The following is an 18,697-nucleotide window of genomic DNA, read 5'->3' as shown; positions in this document are numbered from 1 at the left end:
TCTCTCGTTTTCCATTCTCCCCTGGAAGGGAGCTACAACCCCCTACTTCTTTTCATAAAAGGACCACTTTTCATAAATTTTCAAACTGGATCCATAAGCATAAATTGATCATCAAGTGTAAGAGAATCACCCAATCAACTGTAGTAACCAGATCAACAATAATAGGACCAAACCCAGAACACAACAATGATAAACAAAGATTTTAAGAGAAGGAAGCACCCTGCTCAACTACTAGCCTGAGTCCGGACTCACCCTGCTCAACTGCTAGCCAGAGTCCCGGACTCACCCTGCTCAACTGCTGGCCTGAGTCCCTGGACGCACCCTGCTCAACTGCTGGCCTGAGTCCCGGACGCACCCTGCTCAACTGCTAGCCTGCGTCCCGGACGCACCCTACTCAACTGCTAGCCTGCGTCCCGGACGCACCTGAAACGCTTCGCTCCTGCGTCCCGGACGCACCTGAAACGCTTCGCTCCTGCATCCTGGCGCACCTGAACCCTTACTGCACCTACGTCCCTCCGGGCATAGATGATTTCAAGACTTTAGAAGTAACCCAGACAATCAGATCCACAGATCTGAACATGCGCCAAGAGATCTCGGTCCATTAATAGATTCGCCTTGATTAGATCTAGACCAGATCTCACCCCATAAGATATTCAACAAAGACATGCTCCAACCAAATGATCTCCTTTGCTTTATATAGGGAAGCTCCTCCTCAAATCAAGGAACAATACCACGAGCCGACACCTTAAAAACACAATACCGTCGGCTAGATACCAGGAGTAAATCACAAGAAACCCCCACGTGTGCTTTTCTCTGCCATAAAAAGTGTGCACTGGGTGGACGCACCTTTTGAACGGCTGGACTGCGTCCCTGGACGCGGCTTCTTCATGGTTCACCTGTGGGTACGCACCTTCTGAACAGATTGCCTGCGTCCTTCTTAATTTTTCAATAAATTGAGAGCTAATCATCAATCTTTACTGCTGACATGAAGAACAGTGATCTACCACCTGAATGGGTTGCCATCAAGCACAACACCTGAACCATAATGCCAACAATACTGGTGTACAGATTGCGTGTATACACGACTGAAACTAAGGAAACCTGCGTATACACGGGTTCACTTAAGGAAACATGCGTATATACGCCTCTGTAACTAAGAAAAACAACGTATATAAAGGTTTCAAAAAAAAAAAAAAACTGAAGAAACTGGCAAAACTTAAAGTTCAAAAATAGACCAGACAGCAACAACAAGCAAACAGGCAGCTGAGCCCTGATTGGCTTGAAAAACACCCAAACTAGGGACAACAAGAGTGTTGTCCCCAATGGAGTCGCCAATTCTATTGAGGGAAATGTTCCCCTAGGGCTTTTGGGTTGAAACCTCAGCAGACTGAAAATTGTCTATACAGAGAAACACACATTCACACAGCCATTATGCTATTGTAAGCAAATTCTATGATAAGAGGGCGTACCTTAGGTCCTACGTTTGAGAAGGTCCTTTAGGGTGTAAACTGTTCTTGGAGTTCCCTTTTTGCTCCTTTGACCTGCAAAACCACAAATTCCAAAGAACACAGCAGTATATGGACAAAACCTTATAAAGAAACCATCTTCATGTTATAAAGAAAGGTAGTTAGTTATGAAATATAAACAACCATTCACATATGTATTCTAACATGAATATCATAAACATAAAGAAGATTTATATCAGGAACCAAGACATGTGTTTCTTTTATTATAGACAAATAAAGTACAGAAAAGGAATAATTTCACCTGAGTCACCTTTCGCAGGCTCCAAGCAAAGCTTCCTTCCGGATCCGTCCAGCCTCAAGCCTTTAACAAACTCCTTCCATGACTTACTCCATGATGTCATAAGTAGTGGATGAACATCAACACACAAGGAAACAAGGGTTTCCTGTACAAATGGGGGAAGTGCAGAAGGCACAAGGGACTTCAGACCTGGTCAGGGGAAAAATATCAGCATAATAACCTTTCTCTCTCTTCTCTCCTCCCTTAGGCCTTCCCATTGAGGTCTTTTTATACCTCTCCCAAAGTAGTTTTTTAGTTGGGAGTTGGTTGGGAATAGTTGGGCCACGGGCACTAATAGGTGATCAGCAGGTAAAACCCACGATCTCCAGCCGAAAATAAGGAGTTTTATATTTTTTTAAGTGTTTTAATACATATACGCGGGTTGGGTATACACAGACCCGTGTATACCCGCATTTAACTCAGGGCAATGTCGCGTATAAGGGATAAAACACTGTTTTTTAAATTTTAGGGCCAGGTCTAGAAGGAGGGGTTGCCCTAGGCCATGAGTGCAGCATTACAAACCATAAGAGTGATATTTGGAGCTATAACACTCGATTGATTCTTTGAGTACTGTTTTCAGTCTAGGAAGCTCCGGGTAATGGCCTGTAGAATGCTCTAGATCACAAATTTTGCACAAGCTGATTTTGTTTACTTTGCATTCCTTTAGGCAATGCTTCCCCCTACATTTTAGGCAGAAAACAACTAAAGATGTATTAGCTTCATCAAGTGATTTCTTTACTTGTGCCATCATTATTTGAGCAGACGAGGAACTGAGGAGATCGGTTTTAAGGTTTTCAAACAAAGTTTAGATCTTAGCTCTGGTCACACCTCCATTTGCAGATTTTTGTATTTTGATAGAGGAATCATGTACCATGCTTCTTCCTCTTGAGCATCTTAGGTAGAGCTTTCTAATCTCATCAAATGATTCCTGAGATATGTCTCCCTTTCCTAGTTGATTGAGGGTATCAAGGTAGTCATATCTCATTCCCCATATGAATATGGCCTTCAAGATTTCTAGATCTAAATCACTATGTTTATATTTCTATAAGCTATAATGGAACCATTTCACATAATCCTCAAAGCTTTCTTCCTCCTTCTATGTCATCTTGAATATTTCTTCCCTCATCTCCTTGATCCAACAATGGTCCTGATACTTGGATAGGAATGTATCTTTCATGTTGTCCCATGTTTGAATAGTAGCAAAGCCTAGTCCCATAAACCATCTCATTGTTGCTCCTTTTAGAGTGGCAGGGAACAATTTTAGCTTTTGAGCATCCGAAGTATAATCATAACTCCTATACAAAACATCAAATTGAAACAAGAAGGTGTCAGGGTCTTCTACAGTCATTCCTTAAAAATATGGAAGAGATGAAAAGGGATTTTTTTCATGGGAGCTGCACCCCTTATATCACCTATTGGGAACTCAAAGGTAGTAATGGTGGCATATGTTTTGCTGTTGTAATTGTTAGTTTGTTCCCCACTTGATGCTCCTTACTCTTGCTTTGATGAGTCTCCTTCTTCAGATCGTCTAGGTGACTGTCCTGTGCATGAATATTTGTGAGATGATAGATTTAGTTTATTTGGGGTTGGTTGCTTCATTGCGCTGCCTAAATCTGTGTACTAATAAGTAAATGAATTCTTTTCTAATTCAGACCCTTTTTGCTCCCCACTGGTTTCCCCTTGGCCGTCAAACCTAAATTCCTTATAACTAGTTCCTCCCTGTTTTTCTTGAATTGAGCCTACGGTTTGGGGAGTGGGTACACCAGTTTGAGGATGATGAGGTCTGGAGATAGAGGAAACAGATGCTCCTAGCCTTACTATGGGGGTAACGATGTTTTATGGCCATGTTTTCCTTGTATCCCTTTGTGAGTTTGACTGTTCCTTCTCTACTTTTGAGATTAGTTCCGAATAAATGTTTTTCTCCCCAAATATGCACTCTTATTGTTCCTTTTATAACTTGTTTTCCATATGATTTAGTAGAGTGATTGTTTTTTGGTATCTCTACTACTCCTACGCCTTACATATGGAGCCTATGTGTATTTATTTCACACCCTAAGTGTCTCAGCTTCTACAATGATGAGCCCACTCAGATATATATTAGAGCGATGCACAGGTTCTTACCTCTCATCTTACCACCAGTGCCTGTAAAGCCAAAAGTGAGTGTAAAGAAAATCAGAAAATTTCACACACCCTAAGTGTCTTAATGATCACAATGGTGAGCCCACCCAGGTATGTTAGAGCAATGCACAGGTTCTTACCTGTCATCTCACTACTCAACACTTGTGCACTAGAAACACTATATTAATGAAACCCACTTGGTTGATTGTATCGTTAACTACCTTCCCCTGCAATAGTGCCAAAATGTTGTGCTAGTTTAATCACTATTAATTGATTGAACCACAACCATTTAATTATCAACTAGGGTAGGTCTTTTTATTTGAAAGATGTATGATCTATCTGTTTCAATACATAACAACCAAGGATATAAACAAATAATAGAATAAAATTCTGTTGAACCAATTGCATAAATTAAACACTCATGCAGAAATAAAAAACATTATACAGGAATGAAATCACACTCCCTGTTTTACCAAGAAAAGGGCACGCCACAAACAATATCAATGACTGAACCAATTGATCAAATATTACAACTTAAATCAATCATGTGTAATAGCATATCATAAATCTGAAAAATAGAAGTAAACTTGCTCTGTGAATTATACAATGAAAGTAATAAATTCAGACTTACGAGAAAGAAATAATTAATCTATTGCTACAACTAATACTGCAATCCCTGCTAAAGAGGAGGGCGCTTCCTCCCTAGCATGGTGCAGGGATGAAATGTGAACTAGTTAAGGATTGACCGCAAAATCTGTAAAAGGATCACCAACGATATTCTTGTATTAAAAAAGTTGTGAATTACAGAATCAAAATGATCATACTATCTCGTGTTGCCTTCCTTTCTGTTCCCTTCCATGGAAATGAATCATTCTATTGAGTTTACATGCCCAAAATTGAACAAATAAATCATGAGAATCTCACAATTCTCATGCTGATCAATATTAAAAGAAAATATAAATTGTTACAACTGGTTTCTAAATACAAGGCATATTCAAGTTACATCATTTTTTAAAATCATAACTGCCTAGATTCCTTGACCACCCACAGATAATTCATGTTTCATGATAGTTGTCTCATGGAATAGTACCCATGGTCTTTGAAAGTTGTGGTGTAACAACATCTATCGGTGTAACAACAACTTGAGGTGCAACAACAACTTGCGGTGTAACAACAACTTGAGGTGTAACCGAAAACTTATGTGTAACAACAAATGTCTATAACAACAAATCCTTAAAGCATATTTGTAAATTAACAGCACAAATGTCCATCTTTTGGCCTTGAATTCATGGGCAACACCTAAAATAAAAAGAGCTAGAGAACTTCTTCCACACTTACCCTAGTTAGCCATCAAAAAGATATCACTTCATTCATATTTAACAAAAATGAAAAAAAAAATATGTCACAACAAGAGTTGCTTCTTATAACTAGTAAAACGATAATTAGGATGTAAAGCTCATAGGTTCAAAGGTAAAATGGTCAAAACTACGGGAAAGAGGTATCTAAAGTATGCACAAAAGCTACACCCAACAAAAACCAAATATTATAGTAAGTGACACAGATCCCATTTTCACTGGAAATTTTTGAACAAAATTTCTTTCTTGTCTTAGTACTCAATTAGCTCATAACTCATCTTATCATCCTCAATCTGATGGGAAAACGGAGATAGTGAATGTTGGGTCCCTCTAATACTATTGATTACCCCATTACTATTGTACCCCTTATTAATATTGTTGTGCCCCTATTGCCCCCATATTGTTATTACTGTGCCCCATAGAATCCCTCTATTGTTATTTTTGTGGCTTTATATTATTATTGTTAGGTCGGCTGGATTATACTGTGACTCCTTAGACTCCTATCTATAGAAAGGAGGTTTTGTCATTTGAATCATCCAAGAATTGTTCAATTATGTAATGAAAAGGAGGTTGCCCCCTCGAAGAGGCTGAATTATAAGGTGTTGATCTATCTTTTCTATCTATTCTTGAACTGGTTTCATAACATTTGGTATCAGAGCTTTGGATTCTAGGGTTTCACTGCTCCAAACACGTCAGCGTGGCATTTTCGCTATAATTTTTTTTTCTATGATGTTTCAGAAGTTGCAAAAAAAACCCATTTGAGACGAAATCGCGCTGAACCTCCGGTCCAAATTTCAGAGCTTTTCGAGCTATATTTGTGGAGATATGATCTAAGGAAGTTGTTCTTTTTTTAGACTCCTGAATTACATTCCAAACAGGTGACCTGGGGAAAATCGTCATAAATTTCTCTCTGGGGATCAGATTGAATTTCGTAAGAAGGTGCAAGAAGAGGACAGACTGTAGTTTATTGTATGCATTTTTCAGATCCAAAGGTCGAAACAGCAACTCGTGGCACGTCGTACAAGTTCGCTCTACTGAACTAGTCTATAATCAAGTCACTGTGGGAGATTTCGCATAACTCTTCCTTGGAGAATCCAATTTGGGTCAGACTTGTGGCATTAGAAAGAGGACACAGAGGGCTACTGTAGGTCACAAATTCAGAACTAGATGATCGAAAGTACAGAGATACATCAGAGGAAATATCGATCTCCTAAAAAGTGAAAAAGAGGTGTGTAGATTTTCTTAAATTTTTTCTTAAGCTTGGTTTGAAAAAGTATTTTAAAGGAATTCAAAGGGCATAATAGAGCATTATTATCGGTAATTGATGCCCCGAGGAAAGAAAATGCAAACACCTAGTAAGGAACCTGAAAGCTCTAGCATGAGTCATGAAGAAGAAGAAGAAATGCTATATGATATATCAAAATTACAAGAACAAGTGCAACAAGTGTCACTTGCACAAAAAACAACAGAATCTAAGATGGATGGTTTAAGGAAAGATGTAGAAGCTAAGATGGATGGTTTAAAGAAAGGTGTAGAAGCTAAGATGGATTGTTTAAAGAAAGGCGTAGAAGCTAAGATGGATGGCATGGAAGCTAAGGTGAATGGCATGGACGCTAAAATTGATGGCATGGATGATAAGATGGAAGAATTGAAGATAAATATGAATAAGTTGCTACAAGAAATGGTCACTAAGGGTGAAAGGGTACTAAAGGAAACTCATGATGAGAACAAAAGAAATGTTAATCATGATTCCATAGACTCTAATGTTGGATCGAAGACTCACCATATTCCAAAAATTGATATGAGGAAGTTTGATGGCAAGGATCCCGCAACATGGATATTATAGACGATCTCAATAATGTGCAAAACACACAAAAGGTACATATGGCAACTTTATATTTTGAACCAAATCAGTTTGTATGGTATCAATGGCTTTGCTCTCGTAAAAAATTTATCACTTGGGCAATTTTTACGGAAGAATTGATAGCACATTATGAGGATACAAAAAGCAACACTTTTTTTAGCCAATTGATAAGTCTCAAACAAAAGGGTTCAATAATGGAGCACATTGAGGAGTTCCAAAAATTGAACATAAGGGTAAAAGATATTCCAGAGGAGCATAGGATTGATGTGTTCATAGGGTCTTTAAAGGATAATATCCAACATGATGTTCGCCTTTGGGAACCTGATTCATTAGAGAAGGCATTCAGGTTAGCAAGAAAATGGAAAGCAAAATTATGGCAACCAGGAAGCATACCACTCACAACTATAAAGATGGAAGTGTTGTTGCCCCTAGTCTTCCACAACCTATAAGGTTGACACCACAACAATTGGAAGAAAAAAGAGCAAAAGGGCTTTGTTACAGTTGTGATAGCAAATACACTAAAGGTCATAAGTGTGCTGAGAAGAAATTATTCTACATAGATTGTGAAGAGGAAGAAGAAAAGGAGCAAGAAAGGTCAAAAGAAGAGGATATACTCCAGGAACAAAGCCTAGATGAAGAACAAATAAATCCAACCATATCTTGTAATGCATTGGCGGGAATTACCACTCCTCAAACCATCAAGATAGAAGGACAAATCAAGAAGAAAAAGGTAATAGTGTTGATTGATTCAGGAAGCACCCACAATTTTATTCATTGTAAGGTAGCAAAAGAATTGAATTGCTTCCTATATCCAGCACCAGAGTGTCAAGTGATGATTGCAAATGGAGGAACAATAAATTGCTCTGGAAAGTGCCATAATATCAAGCTATCCATGGGAGAATATGTATTGACTAGCCCAATGCTTTCCATTCCAATGGGAGGTGCTGATGTTGTACTAGGAGTCCAATGGCTACAATCCTTGGGTACAATAGCTTTTAATTTTCAAGAACTTTTCATCAAATTTTCTACGGAAGGAAAGGAAGTTGAATTAAGGGGTATTGCAGGGAAACAAGGAAAGATAATCAGCTCTAATGGTATGACAAAGCTTCTAAAAAAGGAGCAAAGAGGTGTAATTGCACAATTATGTTCGCTAGATGTTTCCACATCGGAATCATCTATTTCTCCAGATCTCCAAAAAGTCCTGGACAATCATTCCAAGGTATTTGAGACTCCCAAAGGTCTCCCACCTATGCGTGATCATGATCATGCTATTCATCTGATTCCAGGAAGTGTTCCTCCAAACATCAGGCCGTACAGATATCCCTATGTCCAAAAGAGTGAAATTGAACGTATGGTTGCAGAAATGCTAGAGGCTGGTATAATTCAACTGAGTCAAAGTTCTTTCTCTGCTCCAGTAGTATTGGTGCACAAGAAGGATGGATCATGGCGCATGTGTCCGGATTATAGGGAGCTCAACAAGCTCACTATTAAAGATAAGTTCCCCATTCCTGTCATTGATGAATTACTGGATGAATTGCATGGATCAATTTACTTCACCAAGTTGGATCTTCGTTCAGGATATCATCAAATCAGAATGAAGATTGAAGACATTCCGAAAACAACATTTAGAACTCATGAGGGTCATTATGAATTTTTGGTCATGCCTTTTGGCCTTACCAATGCACCTTCAACATTTCAAGGTTTGATGAATTCAATTTTCAAACCATTCCTTAAAAATTTGTGTTAGTATTTTTTGATGATATACTAATCTACAGCAAGTCTTGGAAGGATCATGTTGAACATGTTGACAGGGTGCTACAACTATTGGAGGAGAAACAATATATGCAAAAAGATCCAAATGTTTCTTTGGAGTCCAGGAGGTGGAATATCTGGGTCATATTGTATCTCATGAAGGAGTTAAGGTAGACCCTAGCAAAATTAAAGCCATTAAGGAATGGAAAATCCCCACATCCATAAAGCATCTGCGAGGATTTCTCGGGTTGACAGGGTATTATCGCAAGTTTGTTAAGAATTATGGGAGAATAGCAGCACCTCTAACAACATTATTGAAGAAAGATGCATTTTCATGGACTCCGGAAGCAACAAAGGCCTTTGAACATCTTAAAGAGGCAATGTGCCAAGCACCGGTCTTAGCTACACCAGACTTCACAAAAACCTTTATTGTGGAATGTGATGCTTCAGGAAATGGAATTGGTGTTGTTCTAATGCAAGATGAAAGACCCATTGCTTTTGAAAGTCGTCCAATCAAGGGAAAGTTTTTAAGCAAAGCTATTTATGAGAAGGAAATGTTGGCAATACTCCATGCACTTAAGAAATGGCGACCCTACCTAATGGGAAGACACTTCAAGGTAAAAACGGATCATGATAGCCTTAAATACTTTTTAGAACAAAGATTATCCTCTGAAGAGCAACAAAAGTGGGTCACAAAGATGTTGGGTTATGACTTTGAAATCATCTACAAAAAAGGGAAGCAAAATGTGGTGGCAGATGCACTCTCAAGAAAGGATGAGGATGTGGAAGCATTGTTGTGCGCCATTTCTATTATCCAACCAGATTGGATAAACGAAGCAAGGGAGGAATGGAAGAATGACAAAGAAGTGTGGGCACTTATTCGAAAGTTACAACAAGATTCCAGTATGTTTGATACATTTAGCTGGCAAAATGATTCGTTATGGTACAAAGATCGCTTATACCTCTGTAAGAATTCCCAGCTAAAACAAAAGATTCTTATGGAATTGCACACTTCTCCCTTAGGAGGGCACTCAGGATTTTTAAAAACTTACCACAGGGTTAAGAAGGAAGTTTTTTGGGATGGCCTTAAATCAGATATTCAAAAGTTTGTGGTGGAATGTTTGGTTTGCCAACAAAATAAAGTTGAAACAATTAAGACACCAGGTCTATTACAACCTTTATCCATTCCAAGCCAACGTTGGGAGGAGGTTTCAATGGATTTTATCACAGGTTTACCCAAGTCTGAGGGAAAGAGTGTCATCATGGTGGTAGTTGACAGACTTACCAAGTATGCACACTTTTGTGCATTATCACATCCATTTAAAGCCAGTACAGTTTCTACTGCATTTATGGAAACAATTCAAAAGCTACATGGAAACCCAAAGATTATTGTAAGTGACAGAGATCCCATTTTCACTGGAAATTTTTGGACAAAATTATTTTCTTGTCTTGGTACTCAGTTAGCTCATAGCTCATCTTATCATCCTCAATCTGATGGGCAAACTGAGATAGTAAACAAATGTTTGGAAGGATATCTTCGTTGCTTTGTATCTGATAAACAAACACAATGGGTCAAATGGTTGCCTCTGGCTGAATGGTGGTATAACTTCCTTCCATACAGCAAAAAAAATGACCCCATTTATGGCACTTTATGGGTATCAACCACCATCCATCACATCATATTTAAGAGAAAATTCTAAGGTTCAGGCAGTGGAACATCACATCGAACATCAACAACAAGTCCTCCAACTCTTAAAGGATAACCTCGTGTTGGCACAGAATAGAATGAAACAACAGGCAGATCAACATCGCAGTGAAAGAAGTTTTGATGTAGGTGATTGGGTATTCCTATGGCTACAACCATATAAGAAATGTCCCTCAAGCAAGCTAAGAAGGATAATAAATTATCACCAAAGTATTATGGTTCATACAAGGTGTTGCAAAAGATTGGTACTATGGCATACAAATTGGAGCTTCCTGCAGCTTCTCGATTGCACCCAGTTTTCCATGTTTCATGTTTAAAGAAGGTTATAGGCGACAAGCTCCCAGTTCAAACAATATTGCCAGAACTTGATGAGGAAGGAAAAATTATATTGGAACCGGAAGCAGTCACAGAAACAAGAACTCGACAGCTACGAAATCGATCAATTTCAGAGTATCTTATCAAGTGGAAGAACTTATCCGCTGAAGATTCCACATGGGAGGATGAGAATTTTATGCAGAAGTATCCAGAACTACTCAAGCGTTGAGGACAACACTTTTTTGAAGGAGAGGGGCATGTTGGGTCTCTATAATATTAGTGATTACCCCATTACTATTGTAGTTATACCCCTTATTAATATTTTTATGCCCCTATTGCCCCCATATTGTTATTACTATGCCCCATAGAATCCCTCTATTGTTATTTTTGTGGCTTTATATTATTATTGTTAGGTCGGCTGGATTATACTGTGACTCCTTAGACTCCTATATTTAGAAAGGAGGTTTTTTCATTTGAATCGTCCAAGAATTGTTCAATTATGTAATGAAAAGGAGGTTGCCCCCTCGAAGAGGCTGAATTCTAAGGCGTTGATCTATCTTTTCTATCTTTTCTTGAGCTGGTTTCATTTTCATAACAGTGAACAAATTTTTGGAAGTATATCTCCATTGCTTTGTATCTAATAAAAAAACACAATGGGTCAAGTGGTTACCTCTATTTGAATGGTGGTATAACAGTTCCTTCCATACTGCAGCAAAAATGACCCCATTTATGGCCCTTTGTGGATATCATCCACCAACCATCACATAATTTTAAGATAAAATTCCAAGGTTCAAGTAGTGAAATATCACATCGAGCATCAACAAGAATTTCTCCAACTCTTAAAGGATAACCTCACTATGGCGTAGAATCGAATGAAATAATAGGTAGATCAGCATCACAGTGAAAGAATTTTTGATGTAGGTGATTGGATATATTTATGGCTACAACCATTCCAACAAATATCTCCCTATCAAGCTAAGAAGAATAATAAATTATCACCCAAGTACTACAGTCCTTACAAGGTGTTGGAAAATATTGGTATTATGGCATACAAGTTATATTTGCCTGCATCTTCCTGAGTACACCCAGTTTTCCATGTTTCATGCTTAAAGAAGGTTATCAGTGACAAGCTATTGGTTCAAACAGTGTTTCCAAAGCTTGAAGAAGAAGGAAAAATCATATTTGAGCATGAAGCAGTCAGAGATGTTGGAAATAATACTGAGAGGGGGGGTGAATCAGTATTAGCTATTTAACAATTTTACATTTCCATAAACAAATTTATATATGCTACTTCTGTTAATGCAACTTGCGTGTATAAGCAACTATGTTTAGAGCAACCAGCATATATCTTGCAACCTTATAGTTTGGCTAGTTGATCCTTAATCTGTGTATCAGAACCATATAAACCGTAACCAAGTGCAATAAACAGAACAAGCAATCAAACACATGAACACAATATATAAGCTGGAAACCCAACGTGGGTGAAAACCACCTGCTGCAATTGTCTCTATCTTTCTTTAATAAGAAACTTCCTTTTACAAATTTTGTACTGGTGGATTTTTATACCACTACGCAGGCTTCTACTGTAGAAGGCTACAACCTTCTCTCATTCTCCAGCTTCTCCTAGAAGGGAGCTACAACCCCCTGGCTCTTGTACTAGCTGATGTGTATACTAGTACGTAGGTGCTGACCTACAGGAGGATACAACCTTCTCTTTTTCTTCCAGGGACCATGTTTCATAAATTTTCAAACTGGATCCATCAATAACATCAATCAAACATCAAATATATCTGCATCAATCAATCTCCTTTGCATCAACCAAAACTGAATCAAACAATCACTTTTCTAAATGCTATAACCATAACAAAGTAACAATAACTAGAACCCAATGTAGAACCCAGAACACTACACTAGCAAACAGAAGTAGCTAAAACATATTTTATGAGATGTGCGCTACTTCAGTGTCTTGAACCTATTTTCATACGATGTTATCTGAAGGTAGACCTGCGTATACGCGGTTTTGAATTGCCGAACCAGCGTGTATACGTGCCTTTGCTATACTGAACCTGCTACAGAACTGTAAAACATGATTTAACCTTTACAACTATTCGGACATCAGTTATACCCTGATCATCAGATTTACAGATTACAACATGCGCCAATTATAAAAGATCAAAACCACAAAAAGATACTTCTCTTCAAGCCTAAATATCTTGACCCATGAATAGAACTTATCCTTCTTCAAGCACTCAAGTTCCTCCTTGATTTAGATCCAGCTATGCACCATAACCCAATGACTAGTATTCTAGATCTTCCTCCTCATTAGATATTCAATGCTTGAGTTCCTTTGCCTAATGATCTCCTCCTCCTTTTATATTCTTAGGCCTTACTCAATACCATGGTCCAAAACCACTTTAGAATCAATACTTTGGACCAAGTACCTGGGATCAATACTTCAGACAAGATACCTTGGACCAATACCATGGGTCAAAATACCAAGGACTAAATACCACGGACCAGAACCAAGTATTCCAACATGTACACACTTTTCCTTGTGTGAAAGTGTGTTTATACACATACGCGCCTTTTGGTTTGCGAACCCGTGTGTATATGCGGTTTGGTCAAGGTAAACTTGCATATACCTCTTTTTCCTTCATTCTATGATCCTGAACTGTGACTGAGTTGCCATCAAGGACAACACCTATGTCATAATGCCAACAATCTCCCCCTTTGGACTTGATGGCAACCCCAAGTCATTCTCCCCGTTTGTCATCAAGGGAAAAAGGTTATGCTCCCCCTGAGTACATGCTGAATGCAAAGGGTTATGCTCCCCCTAAGTATAGTGTGTTGTTCATGCTCCCCTTGAATATAAGAAAGGTCTGAAAAAGGATGTTCTACAAGAAGAACATGACTCTATACATCATAAATGACCTTCCTATCACCAAAGACTCATACATACATCCATCTCCCAACCAAGTGGGGATACATCAAAAGTTTATACATGATAAAACAAGAACACTACAACGTCCATCCCAGGCATAGTGGGGAAACAAAATAGGTTGATACATGACCTTGATAATAAAATATATACGTAACATAGAGACAAAATGTATAAAACAAGACTATGTTAGTCATCAACAACTATCATCAATAGCATATGTCAATCACCATCTAGACCAGCAACCATGATCTCCCTCTACACCTGTTCCACCTGAATAAAAAACAACTGTGAAATTGTACCAAGATCTTCTAAAGTAATGCCAACAATGATAATGCATTATTAGAAGTATATGCTCCCCCTAAACCTGTGCCAGATGATCATTGTTAGACCCATATTAGACTCTTTTCATCCTAAGTTTGGCCCACTAATATTCTTCAAACCAACATATACGCGGTTGTATCCACAGCAATCAGCGTATGTACGCGGATATGGTTCATGAAACTCACGTAAAACCACTATTCTCTGATACATATAAGTTTCAATAGCAAGATGATGCATCAACTACTCCCAGCTTTTGCCTGAGGTATTCAAATTTCTCTCTAGGTAGTGGTTTGGTAAATATATTTTCAACCTGTTCCTTGGAGGGAACATACTCCAATTTGACCTTTTGTTCAAGCACTTGTTCCCGGAGAAAATGATATTTGATAGGTATGTCCTTGGTCTTGGAATGCATGATTCGATTCTTTGAAATATTGATTACACTTGTATTATCACATATAATGGAGATGGGTGGAGTACATGTGGTCTAAAAGTCTTGCAATGTTTGCATCATCCAAAGGAGTCGTGTGCAACAAGATGCAGTAGCCACATATTCTGCTCCAGCTGTAGATAATGCAATTGAACTTTGTTTCCTACTAAACCACGACACTAAGCTGGAGCCCATATAGAATGCACCACCACTAGTGCTTTTTTTGTCATCCACACTTCCTACCCAATCTGCATCTGTATATGTATGAAATGTGATATTTGTATCTCTAGGATACCATAAACCAAAGTTTTGTGTTCCTTGAAGATATTTGAAAATCCTTTCAACTACTTGAAGGTGTGCTTCCTTTGGATTTTCTTGGAATCTTCCAATAATTCCCACTGCATGCATGATGTCTGGTCGGGTACCTATTAGATAGAGTAGACTACCAATCATGGATCTATAGGTTGGTTGATGTACTATTGATGATTCATCATTTGCATTGAGGTTTCATCCTGTTACCATAGGGGTACATACTGGTTTAGAACCTTCCATGCCATATTTCTTCAAGATCTACTTGAGGTACTTAGTTTGTGATAGAAAAATACCATCTTTACTTTGTTGAACTTGTAGACCAAGAAAATATGTGAGCTCACCAAGCAGGGACATTTCAAATTCTTTCTGCATTACCAAAGCAAAGTTTTGACTCATGGCTTCTTCATCGCTACCAAAAATGATATCATCAACATACACAACAAGTATTAGCAATTTATCATTGTTAATTTTTATATATATAATACTATCAGCTGATCCTTTTGAAAAACCTTGTTGATGAAGGTATTTGTCAAGATGATAATACCAGGCCCTTGGAGCTTGTTTTAGACCATAGAGAGCCTTTCTGAGTCTGCATTCAAGTTTTGAATCATTTCCAAGGATGAATCTGTCTGGTTGCTCAATATATACTTCTTCCTCTAGGTCTCCATTAAGAAAGGCAGATTCACATCCATTTGATATACTTTGAACTTCTGAAAGCTAGAAAGAGCAAGGAACATTCTTATGGCTTCAAGTCTAGCAACAGGTGCAAAATTTTCTTCAAAAGCTATACCTTCTTGTTGAGCATACCCTTTACAAACAAGTCTGGCCTTGTTTCTAATAACTTCTTCATTTTCATTCAGCTTCTTTTTAAAAATCCGTTTGGTTCCTATGAAATTCTTATCATTAGGTCTCGGAACCAATTCCCAAGTATTATTCTTTTCAATCTGCTCAAGTTATTCATTCATGGCCTTGACCCAACATTCATCTTTGCATGCTTCATTGACATTTTGTGGTTCAAAAGAGGAAAGAAATTCTAGATAGCTTGAAGCTTCTGTAATAGTTCTTCTTTTCTGCACACCTGCTTCTTTGTTCCCAAAGATTTGAGTCTCTGGATGATTCTTCTGAACATACCTGGATGGATTCTTTTCTTCTACCCTTATCTATTCTTCTGGTGTCTCATTGGTTTCTTCTTCTTCAGAATTAGTTTGGTTTTATGTGGAAGGATAGTCCTCATCTTCATCAAAATCTTTGGTTTTTACTTGCTTTGGATTTTTTCCTGCTTCATCAACCATAACATCAATACTTTCAACAATTTTCCCAAGTCTTTTATTATAACACTTATATCCTTCACTTCAGGATGAGTAACCAAGGAGAATGCCTTCATCTGCTCTAGGTTCAAACTTGTCAAGTTTTTCATGAGTCCTTTTGATGTAACATTTACTTCCAAAAACTTTGAAGTATTTTACAGTAGGAGTCTTACCATACCATAGTTCACGAGGAGTTTGAGTGCTGTTTACCTGGATGTTTGTTTTGTTGAGAATAGTGATGGCAGCAAATGCATCTTCACCCCAGAAGGTTGTAGGAGTTCCAGACTCATCTAGCATAGCATGAGCCATTTTTTGAACAGTTCTGTTCATCCTTTCTACCACTCCATTTTGCTGAGGAGTTCTTGCGGTAGAGAATTCCATTCTTATTCCATGTTCTTCACAGAAGTCGAAGAATTCATCCAAGGTAAATTCCCCTCCTCGATCAGACCCGAGGCATTTCATTTTGCGATCTGATTCATTTTCAACCAAAGCTTTGAATGCTTTGTATTTTTCGAAAGCTTTGTCTTTATGCTTTAGAAGTCCTATCCAACACATTCTAGAAAAGTCATCAATGAACAATATAAAGTATTCTTTCCCACAGGGTGACTTTTTCCTAGATGGACCACATAAATCAATGTGAACAACTTCAAGAGGTGTACTAGTTGATCCTTCCTTCTCAGGGAAATGTGCTCTTATTTTCTTACCAAATTGACATGTTTTGCATATTGTATTTTCTGGAATGCTGATATCTGGAAGATCATGAACAACCTTGTATCTGCATGCTTTTCTTATTTGAGGGAAGCTAGATGTCCCAATCTTCTGTGCCATTGCTATTGTTCATCATTTTTGCTTAGGTAGCACTGTTGTTGTCCCCCCTTGAGTATGTATAGGTTGTTTGGAGTTCTTAAACCTTTGATCACTGTTTCTCCTGTATCAAGCTCACGAAAAACACATCCATTTGATCGAAATACTATCTCATTTCCTTGATCACACATTTGACTGACACTCAATAGATTATGCTTTAGACCATCTACATACATAACATTCCCAACTTTAAATTTTTCTTTTAAGAGAACAAAGCCTTTAACTTTTATGACTGCAAGAGTGTCATTACCAAATGAGACTTTCTTTTCCTTTTCTAAGGCATTATATGACTGAATTTTTTCTTTATCACTTGTCATGTGTTTCGAGCATCCACTGTCAATGTACCACTGATTTTCTTGTCCTTCTGCATACAAGGCTATACCACATCTTTCTATTTGCGATTCTTTTTTTCTACATGTTTTGGGACCCAGTGAAGCTTGTTCCTTCTGATATGTTTGCTGAAATTTACTCCTGCATTTAGAATCTTCATGACCGAAGTTATTACAAATAGAGCATTCTATTTCATTTTCAAGAGCAAAAAAGTTATTGTAGGTCATTTTTATGATCCTAGTCACATTCCATTGATTTTGTGCTTCTTTAGTCATGATGGTCTTCTAAGCAACACATTGAGCAGCTTTGTATCCAAAGTTATGTCATGAAAAACATTGGCCATTAAAGAAATTCCTGCGATTATCGAATCTACTGACCTGATGATTGTAGTTTCCATTGGAATTCATTCCTGAAGCGAAATGATTTACCTGAGGTAGGTTGTAGCTTCTGTTCATCCTTGAAGTAGATTGAACCCGATTTACCTGGTGACCTGCTTTATGCCTTTGCTGACAATTGTCAACCTATTCACTTCTCCTTGCTGCATCAAGATAGCTTTTGGAGGTCGATGGCTTTTGTGCTTGAGATGCTTTTTCTGTATATCCAAGACCTGTCTTTATTAGAGGAGAATGCTATACTTTGATCATTTCATCTAAAGTTTCTAATACTTTAGTAAATCTAAGATTGAGAGCTTTTTTTTTCTCAATATCTTTTCTTAGACCCACAATTTCACACTCTAACTTTTCATTGTGTTTTTCCCTTTCAGCAAGTTGGAATGTTAGAGTATCTATAATCATACTCTTTTCTTTTAAATAGATTTTAAGTGTAGAAATTTCTTCATAGAGACCATCTTCATCTAAAGCATCTAAGAAATCATCATCTTCAAAAGCCATCAAAAGTCTATAATCATTACCATGTTCATTTTCATCACTATTTGATAAACCATCTCTATCTTCATGTGTATAGTAGCTCCTCTTACTTACATTTTGTTTCCTATTTCATTTTGCCGGTTCCTTACCTTTATCCATCTTATCTTTATGAGGACATTGGCTGCATAATGATCGACTCTTCCACAAGCAAAGAATTTGAAAGGTAGTTTACCTCTAAATCTTCCAAAACCCCATTGAAGGTTCTTGGCAAATTTTGCTTCTTCCTATCCTTCTGAAATGTGTCCCAATTCACTGAGCTCTTCTCTTCCCGAAGCCTTGAATGTGGCTTCTCTCATATCTAATGGACCCCCTTTTCTCATTTCAAAAGTAGTTAGGATTCCGTGCAGCTGTGTCATA

This window comes from Pinus tabuliformis, chromosome 5_2 (assembly GCF_031772625.1).
Source record: "Pinus tabuliformis cultivar Carrire ecotype Pingquan chromosome 5_2, CPIR1, whole genome shotgun sequence".
NCBI lineage: Eukaryota > Viridiplantae > Streptophyta > Pinopsida > Pinales > Pinaceae > Pinus > Pinus tabuliformis.
This window is presented reverse-complemented; position numbering follows the sequence as displayed.